General features: G+C 41.4%; 1 pseudogene; it reads left to right on the top strand.

Annotated features, from left to right (window-relative positions):
* The first annotated feature begins 1,243 nt into the window (after window positions 1-1,243).
* LOC120023117 overlaps window positions 1,244-18,517 on the top strand; it is a 79,976-nt pseudogene continuing 62,702 nt past the window's right edge.

Genomic DNA, 18,517 nt, shown 5'->3' with positions numbered 1-18,517 from the left:
TAATATTACTATTAAATGACATCCACACATACAGTTCCAGTCGAAATGTTGGACACACCGACTCATTCAAGGGTTTTCTTTATTTTTACGATTATGATATAAACATGTGGAATCATGTAGTATCCAAAAAGTGTTAAGCAAATCAAGATCTATTTATATTTGAGATTCTTCAAAGTTGCCACCCTTTGCCTTGATGAGAACTTTGCACACTCTTGAAATTCTCTCAACCAGCTTCATGAGGTAGTCACCTGGAATGAATTTCAAGTAACTGATATGTATTTCTAAAGGTTAATTTGTGGAATTTCTTTCCTTGTTAATTAATGCGTTGGAGCGAATCAGTTAGGGGTGCTATACAGAAGATAGCCCTATTTAGTAAAATACCAAGTTCATATTATGGCAAGAAAAGCTCAAATAAGCAAAGACAAACAACTGTCCATCATTACTTTAAGACATGGTCTGTCAATGCAGAAAATGTTAAGAACTTTGAAAGAACCATCAAGCGCTATGATGATACTGGCTCTCATGAGGACCGCCACAGGAAAGGAAGACCCAGATTTACCTCTGCTGCAGAGGATCAGTTAATTAGAGTGAAAGTGCACCTCAGGTTGCAGCCCAAATAAATGCTTCACAGAGTTCAAGTAACAGACACATCTCAACATCAACTGTTCGGAGGAGACGGCGTAAATCAGGCCTTCATGGTCCAATTTCTGCAAAGAAACCACTAATAAAGGACACCAATAAGAAGAGGAGACTTGCTTGGGCCAAGAAATACAAGCAATGGACATTAGACTGGTGGAAATCTGTCCTTTGGTCTGATGAGTCCAAATTTGAGGATTTTGGTTCCAACCATCGTGTCTTTGTGAGATGCAGCGTAGGTGCAAGTGAAGATGATCTCCACATGTGTGGTTCACACTGTGAAGCATGGAGGAAGAGGTGTGATGGTGTGGGGGTGCATTGTTGGTGAAACTGTCTGTGATTTATTTGTGAAAAAATCGAATGTTCTATATATACAGTATATATAAATATATTTGTATTACTTTATATATTATTTATTTATTTTCAGAGGGTGTTGCAGCATCCTCAGCACCCCTATGTCTGTCGGGGGGCATTTTGGGTACTGTTTAGTGCTTGAAAAAGAAAAAAAAAACATAATGTTAACTGTTCTGGTGCTTGGATTGGCTAGTTTTAGTGTCTGTTTTAAGATTTCTTCTCTATTTCTCCATAGGTAGCAGGTATGAAAGGCATGCTGATCGCAAACAGGAGGCTAGACAACCAGGTGAAGACCTACATCACCTACAACAAGGGCCATGATTGGAGGTTACTAAAGGCCCCGGCGACAGACCTGGCTGGCAACGACATCCACTGTATACTGGTGAGTTATACTGAAGCTAACAGGGAAGGCTCATCATTGTGGTGATCATACATGATCTAAGACTCTTTGAGGTGCTTTCCCAGACCCAGATTAAGCCTAATCCAGGAGTTAAAAAAGCATACTCAATAGATAATCTCCAATGACAGTTTATTTTAATCCAGGAATATGTGTTCAGTTCCCTTCAAGGTATGTACATCAATGATAACAGTCGCGTTGCATCACACACTCAAGTAAGTTTGCCTACTCATCTTAACGGAAGGGGAATTACTTTACGTAATCACATTTAAACTATGATATGAAGACAAATTGTGTACACACTCCTTGCTATTTACAGTTATTATTCATTTAAGTGCCCTATCTTTCCTTTTATCCCATGTGACGTGACTTTAAAGGATTTGAGCAATTAGCAGTAAGAGTTCATACTGCTTAAAAGCCTAGGGAGGCAATTGTAGGGGCTGCACGCTGTACGCTGTACGCTGAGTGGGCTACAGGTTGAATACAATTGTGCTATCATGTGACATTCTAATTACAGATGATTTTTGATTACACTGTCAAATCCCATTACCCTTGGTGTCCTTACGGCAGACATTTTTTTTTGGGGGGGGGGGGGGGCTCTGTGAACAGATATGATTGTCTTTTGTTGTCGGCTCGCCGCTGAGACTTGACTTGATGATTTCATTAAAAAATCCTCCCTCTGTCTCTGTATTAATGACTGATAACGACAATTACAACAAACTATGGAGGGAGGCTGCGGGAATTGGCTTAGTTGTGTTTAGTTTTGTTAGCCAAATATAGTTTGTTGTACTGTTAACTGCCTATGTTAGCATTGTTGTAAGCATTTGGTGTAAATGTAACTCACTGGAAGAATTCAGAATCAAAAGGATTCTATTAGTCTGTATCTTCAGGCTTTTCGGAGATGAAGACAGCATAGCAGCTTTTCTTTTCCTTATCTAAAGGACCTTCTCTTGAAATAAAAAGCATATGCTTTGTGCACCTTTGATGATCAACCCTATTGCGTTGTATGTAACATTGGTGATTTGATTGACCAGTGTATAATGGCTTCGTCAAATATAATGGACTGTCTGTCATTCCTCACCGCTCAGCCCTTCTGTTCGCTCCATATCCAACTGAAATGTCTGAAAACCCCTACGTGTCAGGCAGCATATCAACCAAGGCCTCAGTACCGGGAATCATAGTGGCCACAGGTGAGAGAATACAGAATGAACATTTGATGTATTAGACTATATTCCCTTGATGTCCACTTATGTGGAAATTCACTTGGCTGAATGGAAAGACATTTCTATTCAATTTAGGTAATGGTACAAAAGGAGAATAACTGTATCTTTTCCAGGTCAGTGCTGAAATTCCATTTGACTGTGAATATTATGATGATTATCCAATCCCTAACATTACTGATAGGGATCTGCAGGTCCTGCTATAAACAACTCATCTTCAACCGTGTGGGAAAATATTGTATCTTAGCAACAACCACAAAAAAATGACTTACATCCAGGAATATGCTTTCTTGATCTCTGTCCACAAACAATATTTGCTCTGTCACCAAAACAATAGTTTGTCCCCTCCACCTATCCTCTAATCTCTTAATGGATCTGTGAGATCCCTAAGCCACTGTGAGCCTGTATAAATGTACTGAATCTGTCCAGAGACACACTATAACACTTCTGATGTTTGATGTTAGGTTTTGGTGACGCACAGTCACCCGGTTTATTTAAGTGGGCCAGTGCAGACTGAGAACACATGACACAGTTTATTATGTTTGTGTGTGAGTGTGAGTTCGGGTATCTCTACATAACCCTCTGCCTCGGCCCAGTAAAGCACTCGCCCTTGCGCCCTCACACACACACGAACACACACGCACACGCACACGTACACACACACTCACAAGTTAGCTGGTGCAGAGAGAGATCAGTTGGTGAACCTGACAAACATGATGCAGCTCAAAACTCATGTTTGTTGTATTTTTACCACAGGGAATATTGAGTCTGAGCTGTCGTACAATAATGTTGGAATGTTCATCTCATCTGATGCTGGTAACGACTGGAGACGTGAGTTTAGACACTGAATATTGTAGACTGGAGAATAAGTATTTTGGACATGTACTGCTCTCTCTGCCTTTTGATCATGAGGTGTTTTGAAACTCTCGTTATTCAGCAGTAAACTGCTGTAGTGTCTTACATCCAGAGATAGATGTGTACACTAGGTATATAGTACAAACTGTATGTAAATATTCTATTCTATTGAATTGTCTGTGTGTACTCTTTCAGATATTCGAGAAGGAGCACAGCATCTGGTTTATGGATGATGAGGGGCCCTTTTCGCTGTAAACATTTACAGTAGGTTTAACAGTAGGTTTAAACCTAAATCATTGTTTGTCTCTTTAAATTGGTTGCTGTAATATGTTATCACTTCTATTGATGTCAAGAAAACGTTTTTTATTTCACTTTATCTGTTGATTAAAGACAGTATTCAAGGTTGGAACAACTTGCAAAGCACAAACATATGCAATAAATATACTACAAGTACATCAGAAATCAATTTGGGAGAAAGTGTTCTTCACTAAGTCTCCTTTTAGTACTTTAACATATTGCCCATTCTCTTCTAAGTTGGAGCTCCCACGTTTTGCCTCAGTGATGAACAACTCAACTGAAACCACATCTCTCTACTTCTTATCTCACTTTTGGAAAACATTTTGAAATTACTTTTAGCACCAGTCAAGTGTGGATGATTCCTTCCTTCCTGGTTGTGTCTCCAAGATGATTTAAGTGCACTAGTGGAGGAAAGGAACACAGTTGAAGCCTTCATAGCAGACCACGGTTCAAGTAGTATTTGTTTCATTTCAGAGTTTAATTGAGCCATTTAATTGTCTGGAGTGCCAGATGTGCAGAGTTTGCACTTTTGGGCAGATTCCATTGGATTCATTAGACCAGGCAGGCTCAATAACGGGCAGCTAAAGTATACAGTGCCTTGCAAAAGTATTCACCCCCCTTGGCATTTTTCCTATTTTGTTGCATTACAATCTGTAATTTAAATGGATTTTTATTTGGATTTCATGTAATAGACATACACAAATTAGTCCAAATTGGTGAGGTGAAAATAAAAAAATAACTTGTTTCAAAAAAATCGAAAAAATTAAAAACGGAGAAGTGGTGTGTGTGTATGTATTCACCCCCTTTGCTATGAAGCCCCTAAATATGATCTGGTGCAACCAATTACATTAAAAAGTAGTTAAATAAAGTCCACCTTTGTGCAATCTAAGTGTCAAATGATCTGTCACATGATCTCAGTATATATACACCTGTTCTGAAAGTCCCCAGAGTCTGCAACACCACTAAGCAAGGGGCACCACCAAGCAAGTGACACCATGAAGACCAAGGAGCTCTCCAAACAGTTCAGGGACAAGGTTGTGGAGAGGTACAGATCAGGGAATCAGAGGCAACAGATCAGAGGCAACAAAGAGACCAAAGATATCCCTGAAGGAGCTGCAAAGCTCCACACCAGAGCTGGAGTATCTGTCCATAGAACCACTTTAAGCCGTGCATTCCACAGAGCTGGGCTTTACGGAAGAGTGGCCAGAAAAAATCCATTGCTGAAAAATAAGCAGACATGTTTGTTGTTCGCCAAAAGGCATGTGGGAGACTCCCCAAACATATGGAAGGAAGTACTCTGGTCAGATGAGTCTAAAATTGAGCTTTTTGGCCATCAAGGAAAACGCTATGTCTGGCGCAAACCCAACACCTCTCATCACCGCAAGAACACCATCCCCACTGTGAAGCATGGTGGTGGTAGTATCATGCTGTGGGGATGTTTTACATCGGCAGGGACTGGGGAACTGGTCAGAATTGAATGAATGATGGATGGTGCTAAATACACGGAAATTCTTGAGGGAAACCTGTTTCAGTCTTGCAGAGATTTGAGACTAGGACGGAGGTTAACCATCCAGCGGGACAAGGACACTAAGCATACTGCTAAAGTAACACTCAAGTGGTTTAAGGGGAAACATTTAAATGTATTGGAATGGCCTAGTCAAAGCCCAGACCTCAATCCAATTGAGAATCTTTGGTATGACTTAAATATTGCTGTACACCAGCGGAACCCATCCAACTTGAAGGAGCTGGAGCAGTTTTTCCTTGAAGAATGGGAAAAAATCCCAGTGGTTAGATGTGCCAAGCTTATAGAGACGTACCCCAAGAGACTTGCAGCTGTAATTGCTGCAAAATGTGGCTCTACAAAGTATTGACTTTGTGGGGATGAATAGTTATGCACGCTCATGTTTTCTATTTTTGTCTTATTTCTTGTTTGTTTCACAATAAAAAATATTTTGCATCTTCAGTGGTAGGCATGTTGTGTAAATCAAATGATACAAACCACCAAAAAAATCTATTTTAATTCCAGGTTGTAAGGCAACAAATTAGGAAAAATGCCAAGGGGGGTGAATACTTTCGCAAGCCACTGACTGTATTATCATTAGTTTTCATTCCTTCTTAGGCTACATGTTTTGCTCCTGACTCGTTTAGAGTTATTATGTTGTTTAATAACCTGTTGAAATGTCAAACGTCAATTGATAGTGACAGAATCACACATTACTTCTCAAGCAAAGTACATGTTTTGTCTCCTCAGCTATAGAAGGTTGTAGCACAGACTTTGAAAGTCATAAAGACAAACCAAAGATTTCCCATCTGCATTGGAGTCACGTCTTTACCCGCCATTTCACAGCTTGTTTCTAGCGTTGCAGACTAATGCATCATTATAGTTCACTTTATATAATCAGGTCCATAAATGTTTTTCCCAAATTAACAAGTTAACAACGGGGTAGGCTTATACATTTAGAATTGTTTTTATTTAAACCAAAGCTACAATACCCTCACATACCCCCTCAATTCGAGCCCTGGTTTTAACTTAATACACCAAGCTCTTCACTGACACTGAGATATTCAAGGAGTGTTTGGTGTCCGAAGGACTTGGCTGACAAAGTCTATGGATAGTAGACTATAATTGAATCTGCCTAACAGGTAGGCCTACCTCTTATTTCTTGAATAGGAAGAAATAGACTCCAACATAAAGCCCTCTTGTTGTTAGTAGCCTAAAGTCAAATTAAACTAGTGCTGCTTCATAGTAATGTAAGTTCTGTAAATTAATTTAATATGGCTTATTGTGAGGTCAAACACTCTGATAAGTAGCTTCATTATGGGCAACAAAACATATAGTTTTTATTAAAATCAAATCTATCAGTAGCAAGTTCACCTCCGGTCTTCCTTTTTATCTTTGTTCTCTCCCTCTCAAACTGAATCAGTAGGCCAGTAGGCCTGGTCCGCGTGTACAGATATATATACTTTTTTTGACAAATAAAAAATCCAGAAGAAGCCTTTGATTCGCCTCCTAAAGTGCCACCTTACACAGCACAGTCATTTGTTAGGCAGCACAAAAGGGTTTACATCAGCAAGAGCAGGGCAGGCCGGGGCTCATGATTGGGAACGCCTATCCATTGCAGTGTGTAATGCAGTGTAACCTAGTTTTATATACATCATCCCAGCAGTGCAAAAACTTGCAAGGATGTACGTTTTCTTAGAAATATAACTTTGCCCTGTGCTTCTCCTTGAATGCTATTCGTAAAGCCTAGGCCTATAGCATTTTTGGTGCCTTGGGAAAGTGTTCAGACCCCTTGACTTTTTCCACATTTTGTTAAGTTACTGCCTTATTCTAAATTTGATTAAATCGTTTTTTCCTCATCAATCTACACACAATACCCCATAATGACAAAGCAAAAACACGTTTTTAGAAATGTTTGTTAAATTATCAAAAAAACTACTGAAATATCACATTTCAATAAGTATTCAGACCAATTACCCAGTACTTTGTTGAAGCACCTTTGGCAACGATTACAGCATTGAGTCTTCTTGGGTATGACGCTACAAGCTTGGCACACCTGTATTTTGTGAGTTTCTCCCATTCTTCTCTGCAGATCCTCTCAAGCTATGTCAGGTTGGATGTGGAGCGTTGCTGCACAGCTATTTTCAGGTCTCTCCAGATGTTGGATTGGGTTCAACTACGGGCTCTGGCTGGGCCACTCAAGGACATTCAGAAACTTGTCCTGAAGTCACTCCTGCGTTGTCTTGGCTGTGTGCTTAGGGTCGTTGTTCTGTTGCACAGTGAACCTTCGACACAGTCTGAGGTCCTGAGTGCTCTGGAGCAGCTTTTCATCAAGGATCTCTCTGTACTTTGCCTCGATCCTGACTAGTCTCCCAGTCCCTGCCGTTGAAAAACATCCCCATAGCATGGTGCTGCCACCACAATGCTTCATTGTAGGCATGGTTCCAGGTTTCCTCCAAACGTGACACTTGGCATTCAGGCCAAAGAGTTCAATCAATCTTAGTTTCATCAGACCAGAGAATCTTGTTTCACATGGTCGGTGCCTTTTGTCAAACTCCAAGAGGGCTGTCATGTGCATTTTACTGAGGAATGGCTTCCGTCTGGCTACTCAACCATAAAGGCCTGTTTGGTGGAGTGCTGCAGAGATTGTTGTCCTTCTGGAAGGTTCTCCCATGTCCACAGAGGAACTATAGAGCTCTGTCAGAGTGACCATCGGGTTCTTGATCACCTCCCTGACCAAAGCTCTTCTCCCCCGATTGCTTAGTTTGGGTTGGCGGCCAACTCTGGAAGAGTCTTGGTGGTTCCAAACTTTTTCCATTTAAGAAGGATGGATGCCCCTGTGGTCTTGGGGATCTTCAACTTTGCAGAATTGTTTTGCTACCCTTCCCCAGATCTGTGCCTTGACAAAATCCTGTCTCGGAGCTTTATGGACAATTCCTTTGACCTCAAGGCTTGGTTTTTGCTTTGACATGCTCTGTCAACTGTGGGACCTTATACAGACAGGTTTGGGCCTTTCCAAATAATGTCCAATCAATTGAATTTACCACAGGTGGAGTTCAATCAAGTTGGTGAAACATCTCAAGGATGATCAATGGAAACAGGATGCACCTGAGCTCAATTTCGAGTCTCATGTCAAAGGGTCTGAATACTTATGTAAATAAGGTATTTCTGTTTTAGATGTTTAATACATTTTCAAAAATTATCAAAATACTGTTTTCACTTTGGCATTATGGGGAATTGTGTGTAGATTGCTGAGAATTTAGATTTTAAAAAAAATCCATTTTAGAATAAGGCTGTAACGTAACAAAATGTGGAAAAAGTCTGAATATTTTCCGAAGGCACTGGCTATGGATCATTTTATTGAGACCACACTAGGTGCACTTGATATTGCGTGCCCAGCAGAGAATCAGAAGGGCATCATCGGGCACACATCAAGATAATATAATAAGCAACTAATTCTCAAACCCTGAGAAATTTGGCATTTAATCGATTACAAAATTCCTGACCCTCCCCTGGACTAAATAAAAAAATACTAAACCCTCCCCCCGACTGAAATGTTTTTCCATGGTAGAAATGTAGACCAGGAAACCATTGCATGCTGGGAAAAGACCACGCAAAAGTCCTCTTTGCTGAGTTGTGTATCTGTCAGGCCCACAACTTTGAATGGTAATTATAGTATACTAGTATAATAATTCACAATTGCAGTAAAATAGAAGACATGGAAACATTTCCTTTAAACTCAAATCTAAACATGAGTAGATAAACAGAAGTTCAGCATTCATTGTCCATAAAAGAGTGAGATATTTTGTATGATGTTTTGTGTATGTTGTCCCATTTAAGCCAATTTTGCATTTTATACACTATTTCAGGATCCCATTCATTTAGAAGATGAGGGCTTTTAATAGGACTGCTGGGTTGTTTTTTTCATTTTCTAGTCAGGGAAGAGAAAAGCAATGATACATTTGTATATAAATGCCAGCGGTTTCAGGTCAGACTGTATGAGTTTTAATTGCAATCCATTAGTCTCCTGTGATAGTTGTTTTTAATTATTTTGGGAATGAAATTTTTATGTGATACATTTCACAAACTTCCTGACCACATAGCATGTATCTCTCTCTCGTTCCCTCTCTCTCTCTTTCTCGCTTTCTCTCGCTCTCTCTCTCTATCTATCTCTACAGCTGGTGATAGAGACAGTGAAATTCAAAAATAAAAATATATAAATATTTTTGAGAAACTTCAACATTCAGAGTGAATAACAATAAAACTTTTAATTGACTTTGAAGTGTACACAAAAGTCAAGGTCTGAAATGTTTACTGATTGTGTATTGTGTTAGAGGGTGACAATGCACCTGCCTGTTGTTCTGTTGTGCTGTGAACAAAAGGTCCAGGGGTTGATTACAAAGTGGGACAGTGACTGGACTGAAATCAGAGGTTATATACTGAACAGAAATATAAATGCAACATGAGTAACAGTTCATATGAGGATATCAGTCAATTGGAAAAAATTCATCAGGCCCTAAACTATGGATTTCACATGACTGGGAGTAAAGATATACATCTGTTGGTCATAGATACCTAAAAGAAATGGGCCTCAGAATGGGCCTCAGGGCCCCGTCAAAGTATTTCTGTGCAAATTATATTTATCACGTTCCGTAAACAGCAGGTGTAGACTAACAATGAAATGCTTACTTACGGGCCCTTCCCAACAAACAGAGAGAAAATATAGAAAAATAATAATAAATACATGAGTAACGATAACTTGGCTATATACACGGGGTACCAGTACCGAGTTGACATGCAGGGGTATGTGGTAATTGAGGTAGATATGTACATATAGAGTAGGTAGAGGTAAAGTGTTGATATTGATCACATTCTGTATGTGATTTGTTATAGTGATTATGGCTATGAACGGCGTAGAGAAGGGAACTGTCTACCAGCGTTCTGGTTCAACCCAGCTGTTGTATCAAGGAGCTGCAGCCAAGGACAGAACTACCTCAACAGCACAGGGTGAGTTGTGCATAAAGACACTATTTTGTAGCGTTTCTATGTTGTCTATTCTAAGTGAAGGCAACCCTTCTGTATATTTCTGCCCAATGAAAGGTTAAATATTTTTCATTGAATGTTTTCCATTTCATTTTGTAAAACATTATGTTGGTTATAATATGATCCATGCTAAAAAGCCTGAATAGGTATCACACATTTCAAAAGAGAGGTACAAAAACACATTAAAGCTTACAGTGGCTACAGTATCTTTCTGTATAGGTTGGCCAATGCTCGTCATCTTCCCGCTGTAATGAAACACTGCCAGGGTGTCACACCCTCTGGCACGGCTCCTAGTGTGAATAGTGATATTGGCTATTTAGACCTGAGTCATTCACAAGACAGTAGATCTATACTGAGTGACATCGTGTACTGCTGAGAGCTACAAAGGTCTTTCATGAGTCCTAGGACACAGATTAGGACGCCTGAGGATGTATGAGGTCTGAGGAGAATGGAAAATCCTTCATTTATGCATTCGCTTCCCCAAGGTTAAAAGTCAAGTTTTGTCTGGAGTTAGTAAGCATGTTGGAGTTTTGCCAATGTGACCGACAACTACTGTACATCTTGTGTCAGACATTACCTTTCAGGGTTAAAAGTCATGTTTTGTTTAGTAATTACTAAGCATTTTCAAGTTTAATCAAAGAATAGCAAGTCTTGTTCACTAGCTCAGTCACTTCCACAATCACTTTGAGGTTAAAAATAATATTTTTGCAATTTCTTGTCAAGCTTCATTGATGAACGTGACCAATACCTTAGCCTTGTTAACTAGTAGTGTCATGAAGCCATAACCTCAGTAAACCATACTAAACATGTACTAACTCATTCATATGGTATCTTCTTAAGGTACCGAAAAGTGGTGTCCAACAACTGCATCAAGGGAGTCAAGGACATGTACACACCCAGGAAGCAGATGTGTCCCAACAGGGCTCCAAAAGGCCTTTCTCTCTCCACCAGAGAGGGCAAGCTTACCGCCGACCTGCACACCAACGTCACCTTCCTGGTGCATCTGGATGAGGTAGGACTGGGCCAAAATCCAAAATGGCCTCCTTTTTGTATATCATTCTTATGGGCCTGTAGGACCCCAAATGAATGCCTTTGTATGCATCACTGTTATGAATTGCAATGATTTTTTACCTTAAGCCATGGAATGTAAATCTACGTGTTTTGTATTGCTATCCATGGCTGTAAAAGTAGAACTAGCATGTGGTGTACAACTCACTCACTGTAGGCCTGTTACTGAGTGAAATATGGATGCATTTCCCATGTTCGACATGGATGCTTCTCCAGGCATATGCCTGAAATGATCTCCCTGTTATGTCAACCCATACACCAAGTCCTGAAAGTTTGCAACACGCCATCACATCACACACAGCTACAGACCCCAAGCCCCGAGCCGAGAGACGGAGTAAGAGCTAAAGACCTAAGAGAGAGATGCACCCCTGGAGACCCTGTTATAGAGTGATAAACTCAGAGTAGTCTCCTTCTAGGGCCAGCGCCTTGCCTCGCTCCCCTCACTCCCAAGACACTGTTCAACCACCTCACATTAAATACAGGTGGAAAGGTGCAGTAGTGCTCTGCTCGGTGCGGCGGTGCTTTCCCCCTGCACTGCAGCTAAGACGTAAGTGTCTCTCCCACGAGGTCTCTCCTGGGCCCAGCTGACATATTACAGTGTGATGAGTTGTGGAAATGAAGATATATTTATTTCTTCGAGAGGCATCCTCTGATAAGAGAGACACATGCCATGTGGTCAAAACGTTTATGAAATGTATCTTATAATAATTCCAGTCCCAACAAAAATTCAAAACAACTATTACTATCACAAGTCAAGATTTCATTATCACAAAGTGATCTTATATCATGTCATGTCTACACCAACCATAAATCAAATAAAATCATATTGTATTTGTCACATGCGCCGAATTCCACATGTGTCGACCTTACTGTCCCGTTCGGGTGGCGCTCGGCGGTCGTCGTCACCGGCCTATTAGCTGCCACTGATCCTTTTCTCCCCCTCCCTATGTGTTTATTGGGTGCACCTGTTTTGTATTAGGGTGTAATTAGTTGGGCTTATTAGTCAGCCGGCCCGCACGGTTCTTTGTGCGGGATTGTTGGTTAGTAAGAGTGGTGTTTGTTTCGTTCTTCGTGTTATCTGGACTGTGTGCGTTCCCCCGTGTCTGGGGTTGTTTGAGGAGCACACCCAGTGGGTTAAGGAGGGTGGCCTGGTTTCTCCGTGTTCATTAAAGAACAGTTGTTATTGCACCTGCTGTTTCCCTGCGCTTGACTACGCACTCTGACACCCAGGCCTTACACTTACAGTGAAATGATTACTAACAAGCCCTTAACCAACAATGCAGTTTTAAGAAAATACCCCCAAAAAGTAAAAGATAAGAATAGCAAATAATTAAAGAGCAGCAGTAAATAACAATATCAGGGCTACAGTATATACCGGGAGTACCGGTACAGAGTCAATGTGCGGAGGCACCGGTGTCGAGGTAATTGAGGTAATATGTACATGTAGGTAGAGTTATTAAAGTGACTATGCATAGATAATAACAGAGAGTAGCAGCAGCATAGAGGGTAGCCATTTAGTCTGGGTAGCCATTTGATTAGATGTTCAGGAGTCTTATGGCTTGGGGGTAGAAGCTGTTTAGAAGCCTCTTGGACCTAGACTTGGCGCTCTGGTACCGCTTAACCAGAACAGATGGAATAATCCCAAAAGTGCCAATCCGTCCATCTAGCTCTCCAAGCAGGCTAAATCAAACGCTCAAAGCATTTGAAAGAAAGCGGAAACTATTTGAACCCAGGTATGACCCTCCATCAACACGACAGCACTGACATCACACTGTTTATACCATCCTTTGTGTGTTGACATTCACCTGAACAAGAGTCCTTTACACAGTCCTGCTGTGTCTGGATCTGAACTAACACAGGCCAGCAGGCCAGAATCAGTCTCATGCAGATTAGCTAGTGATCCCAGGACACCTTGATAGAGAACTAGAAGTGTCCAGAGTGTGAACAACGGATACCAACAAAAGCCTGTGTTACATCGACGACACCGAAGACCTATTCCGAGTGCCATTTTGGCAAAGGATAGTGGGCCATTACAGTTCCACACAGTAGCTATCACTGTAATCCTTTTCTTCCATTTTATTCTGCCTTTATTTATTCGGCTTATTCATAGTTATACATTTTCTGGGCATAATGGCGTGAAATATACCCCCAGAAGCCTTCCCCCATACACAACCCTCCCGTGTTTTCACACTCTACTGCGCTTGAAAAGAAGCAAAATAGATAGCGAATAAGGAGAGAGAGAAATCGTTTTTTTGCATTTTGTTATTGTTGTGTTTGTTTCGGGCCTGGAGCCCCCTTGTGCAAATGCATTGTTACAAATAAAGATCCCAATTGAATTGCGTTACAATGTGCTGCTGGGAGTTAGTTGTGTTTGCTCGCAGGGTACCGGCAGGATAAGTGGGAGGATTTGGTCACAGTGGCAGCTGGAGCCACTGACAACTGCTGCAGATTCTGTAGAGGCTGAGCAGGTAGTGTCTAACACACACATTAGCTCTTTCACACACACACACACACACACACACACACACACACACACACACACACACACACACACACACACACACACAGAGAGAGAGAGAGAGAGAGAGAGAGAGAGAGAGAGAGAGAGAGAGAGAGAGAGAGAGAGAGAGAGAGAGAGAGAGAGAGAGAGAGAGAGAGAGAGAGAGAGAGAGAGAGAGAGAGAGAGAGAGAGAGAGAGAGAGAGAGAGAGAGAGAGAGAGAGAGAGAGAGAGAGAGAGAGAGAGAGAGAGAGAGAGAGAGAGAGAGAGAACCGTGGGGCAGAATATGATGCAACCCCAATGTTTAGGGTAGTTCTGACTGCTTGTGTCTGTGTGAATTTAACCCAGCAGTCTGTTGACTAGTGTACCTGCTGGGCTCTCAAATACAATTGCTGTATTTTTTTAGTAATGATGAACTTTCTCTTTCTTTCTTTCTTCATCTGTAGTCCTTACTTGAGACTTTACTTGCTTTCCAGGGTAACTCAATGAGAACCAAAATCCAACTGGATTTCAGAGATGGCACGGCAGTCTCCTACTCCATCCTGAGCTGGATCGAAGAGGGGATCAGACACATTTCCAAGGCTGCTGGATATTCCGTTTCTCGGCCTTGGCGGAAAACACCGTGGGATTTGATACTACCACCTTGTAACTCCATGTTACGTGTACGTCACCGCTATACATTCATCTATTTGTCAGGGATATTTAATTTCCGCCATCGAGGAATGAAGTACTTCTGGTTTTTGTTTCTACTATACCTGGTAGATAATTGGTCAGTTACTGTTATGTCGGCCATTGATTGGCCAAAGTGGTCGCTCACCTGGTGACCCAGGTCTGAGTCAGTCCCTGATTGGAGGGAAAGGATGGAAAACAACAGTGCTGTGGTTCTCATGGATCATAATTGAATATATCTGCCTCATATTCCTCTGTAAATAACCACCTTACTAAATATACAGCAGTGTACACTGGAGCCAGGTATAGGCAAAGTACCAGAATGCTTTGCACATAGTACAGCACATTGATGCTCTCTTGCTCTTTTCCTCTTGTAATCAAATAAAATGTCACATACATGTGTTTAGCAGATGTTATTGCGGGTGTAACGAATTACTTGTGTTTCTAGCTCCAACAACTTCACAACAAAACACAAAATACACGTAAATAAATGGAATTAAGAATATACAAATATTTAGGCGATAATAATGCAAAATATGTCAACTGGTGTTCCATTATTAAAATGGCCAGTGATTTCAGGTCTATGTATATAGGGCAGCAGCTTCTAATGTGCTAGTGATGGCTGTTTAACATTATGATGGCCTTGGGATAGAATCGTTGTTTTTCAGTCTCTCACCTTCAGTCCCACGCCTTCTGGATGATAGCGGGGTGAACAGGCAGTGGCTCGGGTGGTTGTTGTTCTTGATTATCTTTTTGGCCTTCCTGTGACAGTGGGTGCTGTAGGTGTCCTGGAAGGCAAGTAGTTTGCCCCCAGTGATGCATTGGGCAGACCGCACCACCCTCTTGAGAGCCCTGTGGTTGCGGGCGGTGCAGCTACCCCACCAGGCGGTGAACAGCCCGACAGGATCCTCTCAATTGCGCATCTGTTAAAGTTTGTGAGGGTTTTAGGTGACAAGCCAAATTTCTTCAGCCTCCTGAGGTTGAAGAGGCACTGTTACACCTTCTTCACCACACTGTCTGTGTGGTTGGACCATTTCAGATTGTCAGTGATGTGTACGCCGAGGAACTTGAAGCTTTCCACCTTCTCCACTGCAGTCCCATCGATGTGGATAGGGGTGTTCACGATCAGTTCACGATCAGCTCCTTTGTTTTGTTGACATTGGGTGAGAGGTTATTTTCATGGGACCACACTTCCAGGGTCCTCACCTCCTCCCTGTACTCTGTCTCGTCATTGTTGGTAATCAGGCCTACTACTGTTGTGTGAAGAAGCCAGCCAAATGTCAAGTAAATAATGTCAGGGAGGCTTGCATCAATTAGTGAAGGTGCCATTTAAATGTTGTGTCTGGTCAGCACAACACTTTTTTGATGGCATATATGCTGCTGGTGTTTTTTTCTCAATGGTTTGCAACATTTTGAGGTCATTTGCAGGGGAGAGAGAGTGCAGGTGATGCTTTTAGCACGATACCACCACATATTTACAATTTTAATATTTTTTACAACAGACACAGTTTAGGGAGCCTGTCCAAATGACTCACACACACGCATGCGCGAACGCACGCATGCACAGATGCGCACACACACACACACACACACACACACACACATACATACACAGCATGCGTTTCAAAGCTAGGATGATAAAGATAATGATAAAGATTAGTCTCAGTTAAAGATGATAAGAGTTAACAGAAGCCCAGGCGGAGACGTACACGTCAGAGCGCCAAGTCACACCACTGTCGGCCGGAGTTTTACTGTTAAAATACTGTGTTATATCTCTCCTGTCACGTTCTGACCTCAGTTCCTTTTTTATTTCTTTGTGTTAGGTTGGTCAGGGCGTGAGTTGGGGTGGGTAGTCTATGTTCTTTTTTCTATGTTATTGTATTTCTGTGTTTGGCCTGGTATGGTTCTCAATCAGAGGCAGCTGTCGATCATTGTCTCATACTTAGGTAGCCTGTTTTCCCCATTTTGGTTGTGGGTGTGTATTTTCTGTTTTAGTGTGTGTTCACCTTGCAGAACTGTTTCGTTTTCTCCTCGTTGTTATTTTTGTGTAGTGTTCAGTTTCAATTAAATTATGACGAACGAGAATCGTTACATCTCCACTATAGGAAACTTCACCTCTTAGATCACGGTAATGCCACGTACACCCACGTCAACTCCCATTACGGTCTCAGCATGGCAGACCACAGTATTACTCACAAGGTATCACGTCATAAACAGGATGACGCCAACTTGTTTTAAGTCGAGAATAAATCTAGTTCTTCAACTAAATTCCATCAAAACTATAAAACTTTATGACAGTTATGATAATTGTTGAGTAAGATTTCATTCACCTTCCCTTTTCAGATAAAGTAGTCTTATTGAAAAGAAGATCCCACACACTACCCCAGTGATAATGTTAAGTGATACTGGCAAGCGCAGTGTGGGAGATCTTGTTTTCTCTAATTCTTCATTTAAGACAGTTGCTATTTCTTTTCTGTAAAAGTAATCTTCGGATGTGCCAGTGCTTTTCATATTTAAACAAAAAAGAATCTAAAAATAATATTTCAATGTGCGAGTACTTTTCATATTGTGAAGTAGGTAGTCTGAAACAATATCCACGTAATTACAATCATATATGGAGTCTGAATCATCCAATATGGAGTCTGAATCATCCAACACTGAATCTGAATCCTTCTCTGTGTTTGTATCAGGTCCTGTGGCAATGTATCATGTCCGTTTGTGGCCATCAAGAACAAGGAAGCAAACCTAACAGCGGTGGTCTGGCCCATCCACTCTAGGACCCTCACCTATTTCTGGTGACTGGGGAACAGCAGTGAAGTAAACTGGACTTTAAACACTTGGTGTACAGAGAAGAGGGCCTAGAACCGAGCCCTGTGGGACTCCACTAGTGCGACCACATGGTGCAGACACAGATCCTCTTTTGATGTTGTGTATAGTATACAGTATACTGTATGTGGGGTACCAACTATACAACTTTAGTAGAGGGGAACTGACAGTATTCAAAAGTCTTACACAATAATGCCATATAGTGTACATGTACTACAGTGGTGGCTGGTGTCACTGTAACTAAATCAGAGAGAGGCTTATTGTCATGGCTGGAACGGAATCAGTGGAACAGCATCGAACACTTCAAAGACATGGTTTCCATTCCAGTTCCATTCCACTTCAGCCATTACTATGAACTGTCCTACCTTCAGTAGCCTCCACTGATATATATATATATGGGTTATACATGATGTCAATGGTATTACGTACATGAACCTCTTCTTTGATTGAAGGCGGCTATGATACAGGCAGAGCAGTCTCTGATTTTGTATTTTGTTCAAACATCTTATTAGTGTGTCATAAGTTATTTCCTTAGCTGTATTGGTTCTAGGTCTAATGGGGAGGATGCTTTTTTTAAGGTTTTACTCATGTCAGAATTTCATCAACTCTAACTACTCAAGTCAGAAGTTATGACTACTCTTAGTGAGAAGTTCAAGGATAAGTTGTTATTATCTGAAATGGGATTATTTCATGTTCCGGGGTTTTAGCTAAAGGTTTTAGGTGAAAGGATTATTACCTGATCAAAGTGTGATCATCCATTTTGTCCATGTTCCCTCTTCCTCCAGCCTGTGATCAGCTTAGACGGGAGCATCTCGTACACCTTCACCAGCGAGGCAATGAACACTGTTACAGTCCAAGTGTCTTCAGCCAACGCCATACTGCAAGACACCAAGGCGATAGAAGTCCCAGGTAAGGATCAGTAGTGATCTCCCCGAGTGAAGACAGGATTTGGGGAGAGTCAGCTCCAAGTAAGAGTTAATTCCTTCCTTCTCTCTTTTACTCCCTCTCTCTCGTCTCTTTCTATCCACTCAGTCGCTTCTGCATTCGCCCTTTGGCTGTCATGTTATTCGTTATCACACAGGTGCGAGAGGCTCGGATTCTTCACCCCCCCACGAGGCAGCTTGATGAGCGCTAATAACTTATTTTCAGAAGT

Source organism: Salvelinus namaycush, chromosome 2, assembly GCF_016432855.1.
Source record: "Salvelinus namaycush isolate Seneca chromosome 2, SaNama_1.0, whole genome shotgun sequence".
Taxonomy (NCBI): domain Eukaryota; kingdom Metazoa; phylum Chordata; class Actinopteri; order Salmoniformes; family Salmonidae; genus Salvelinus; species Salvelinus namaycush.
Note: the sequence above shows the minus strand (reverse complement) of the source record. Positions and strands in the feature narration are given on the sequence as shown.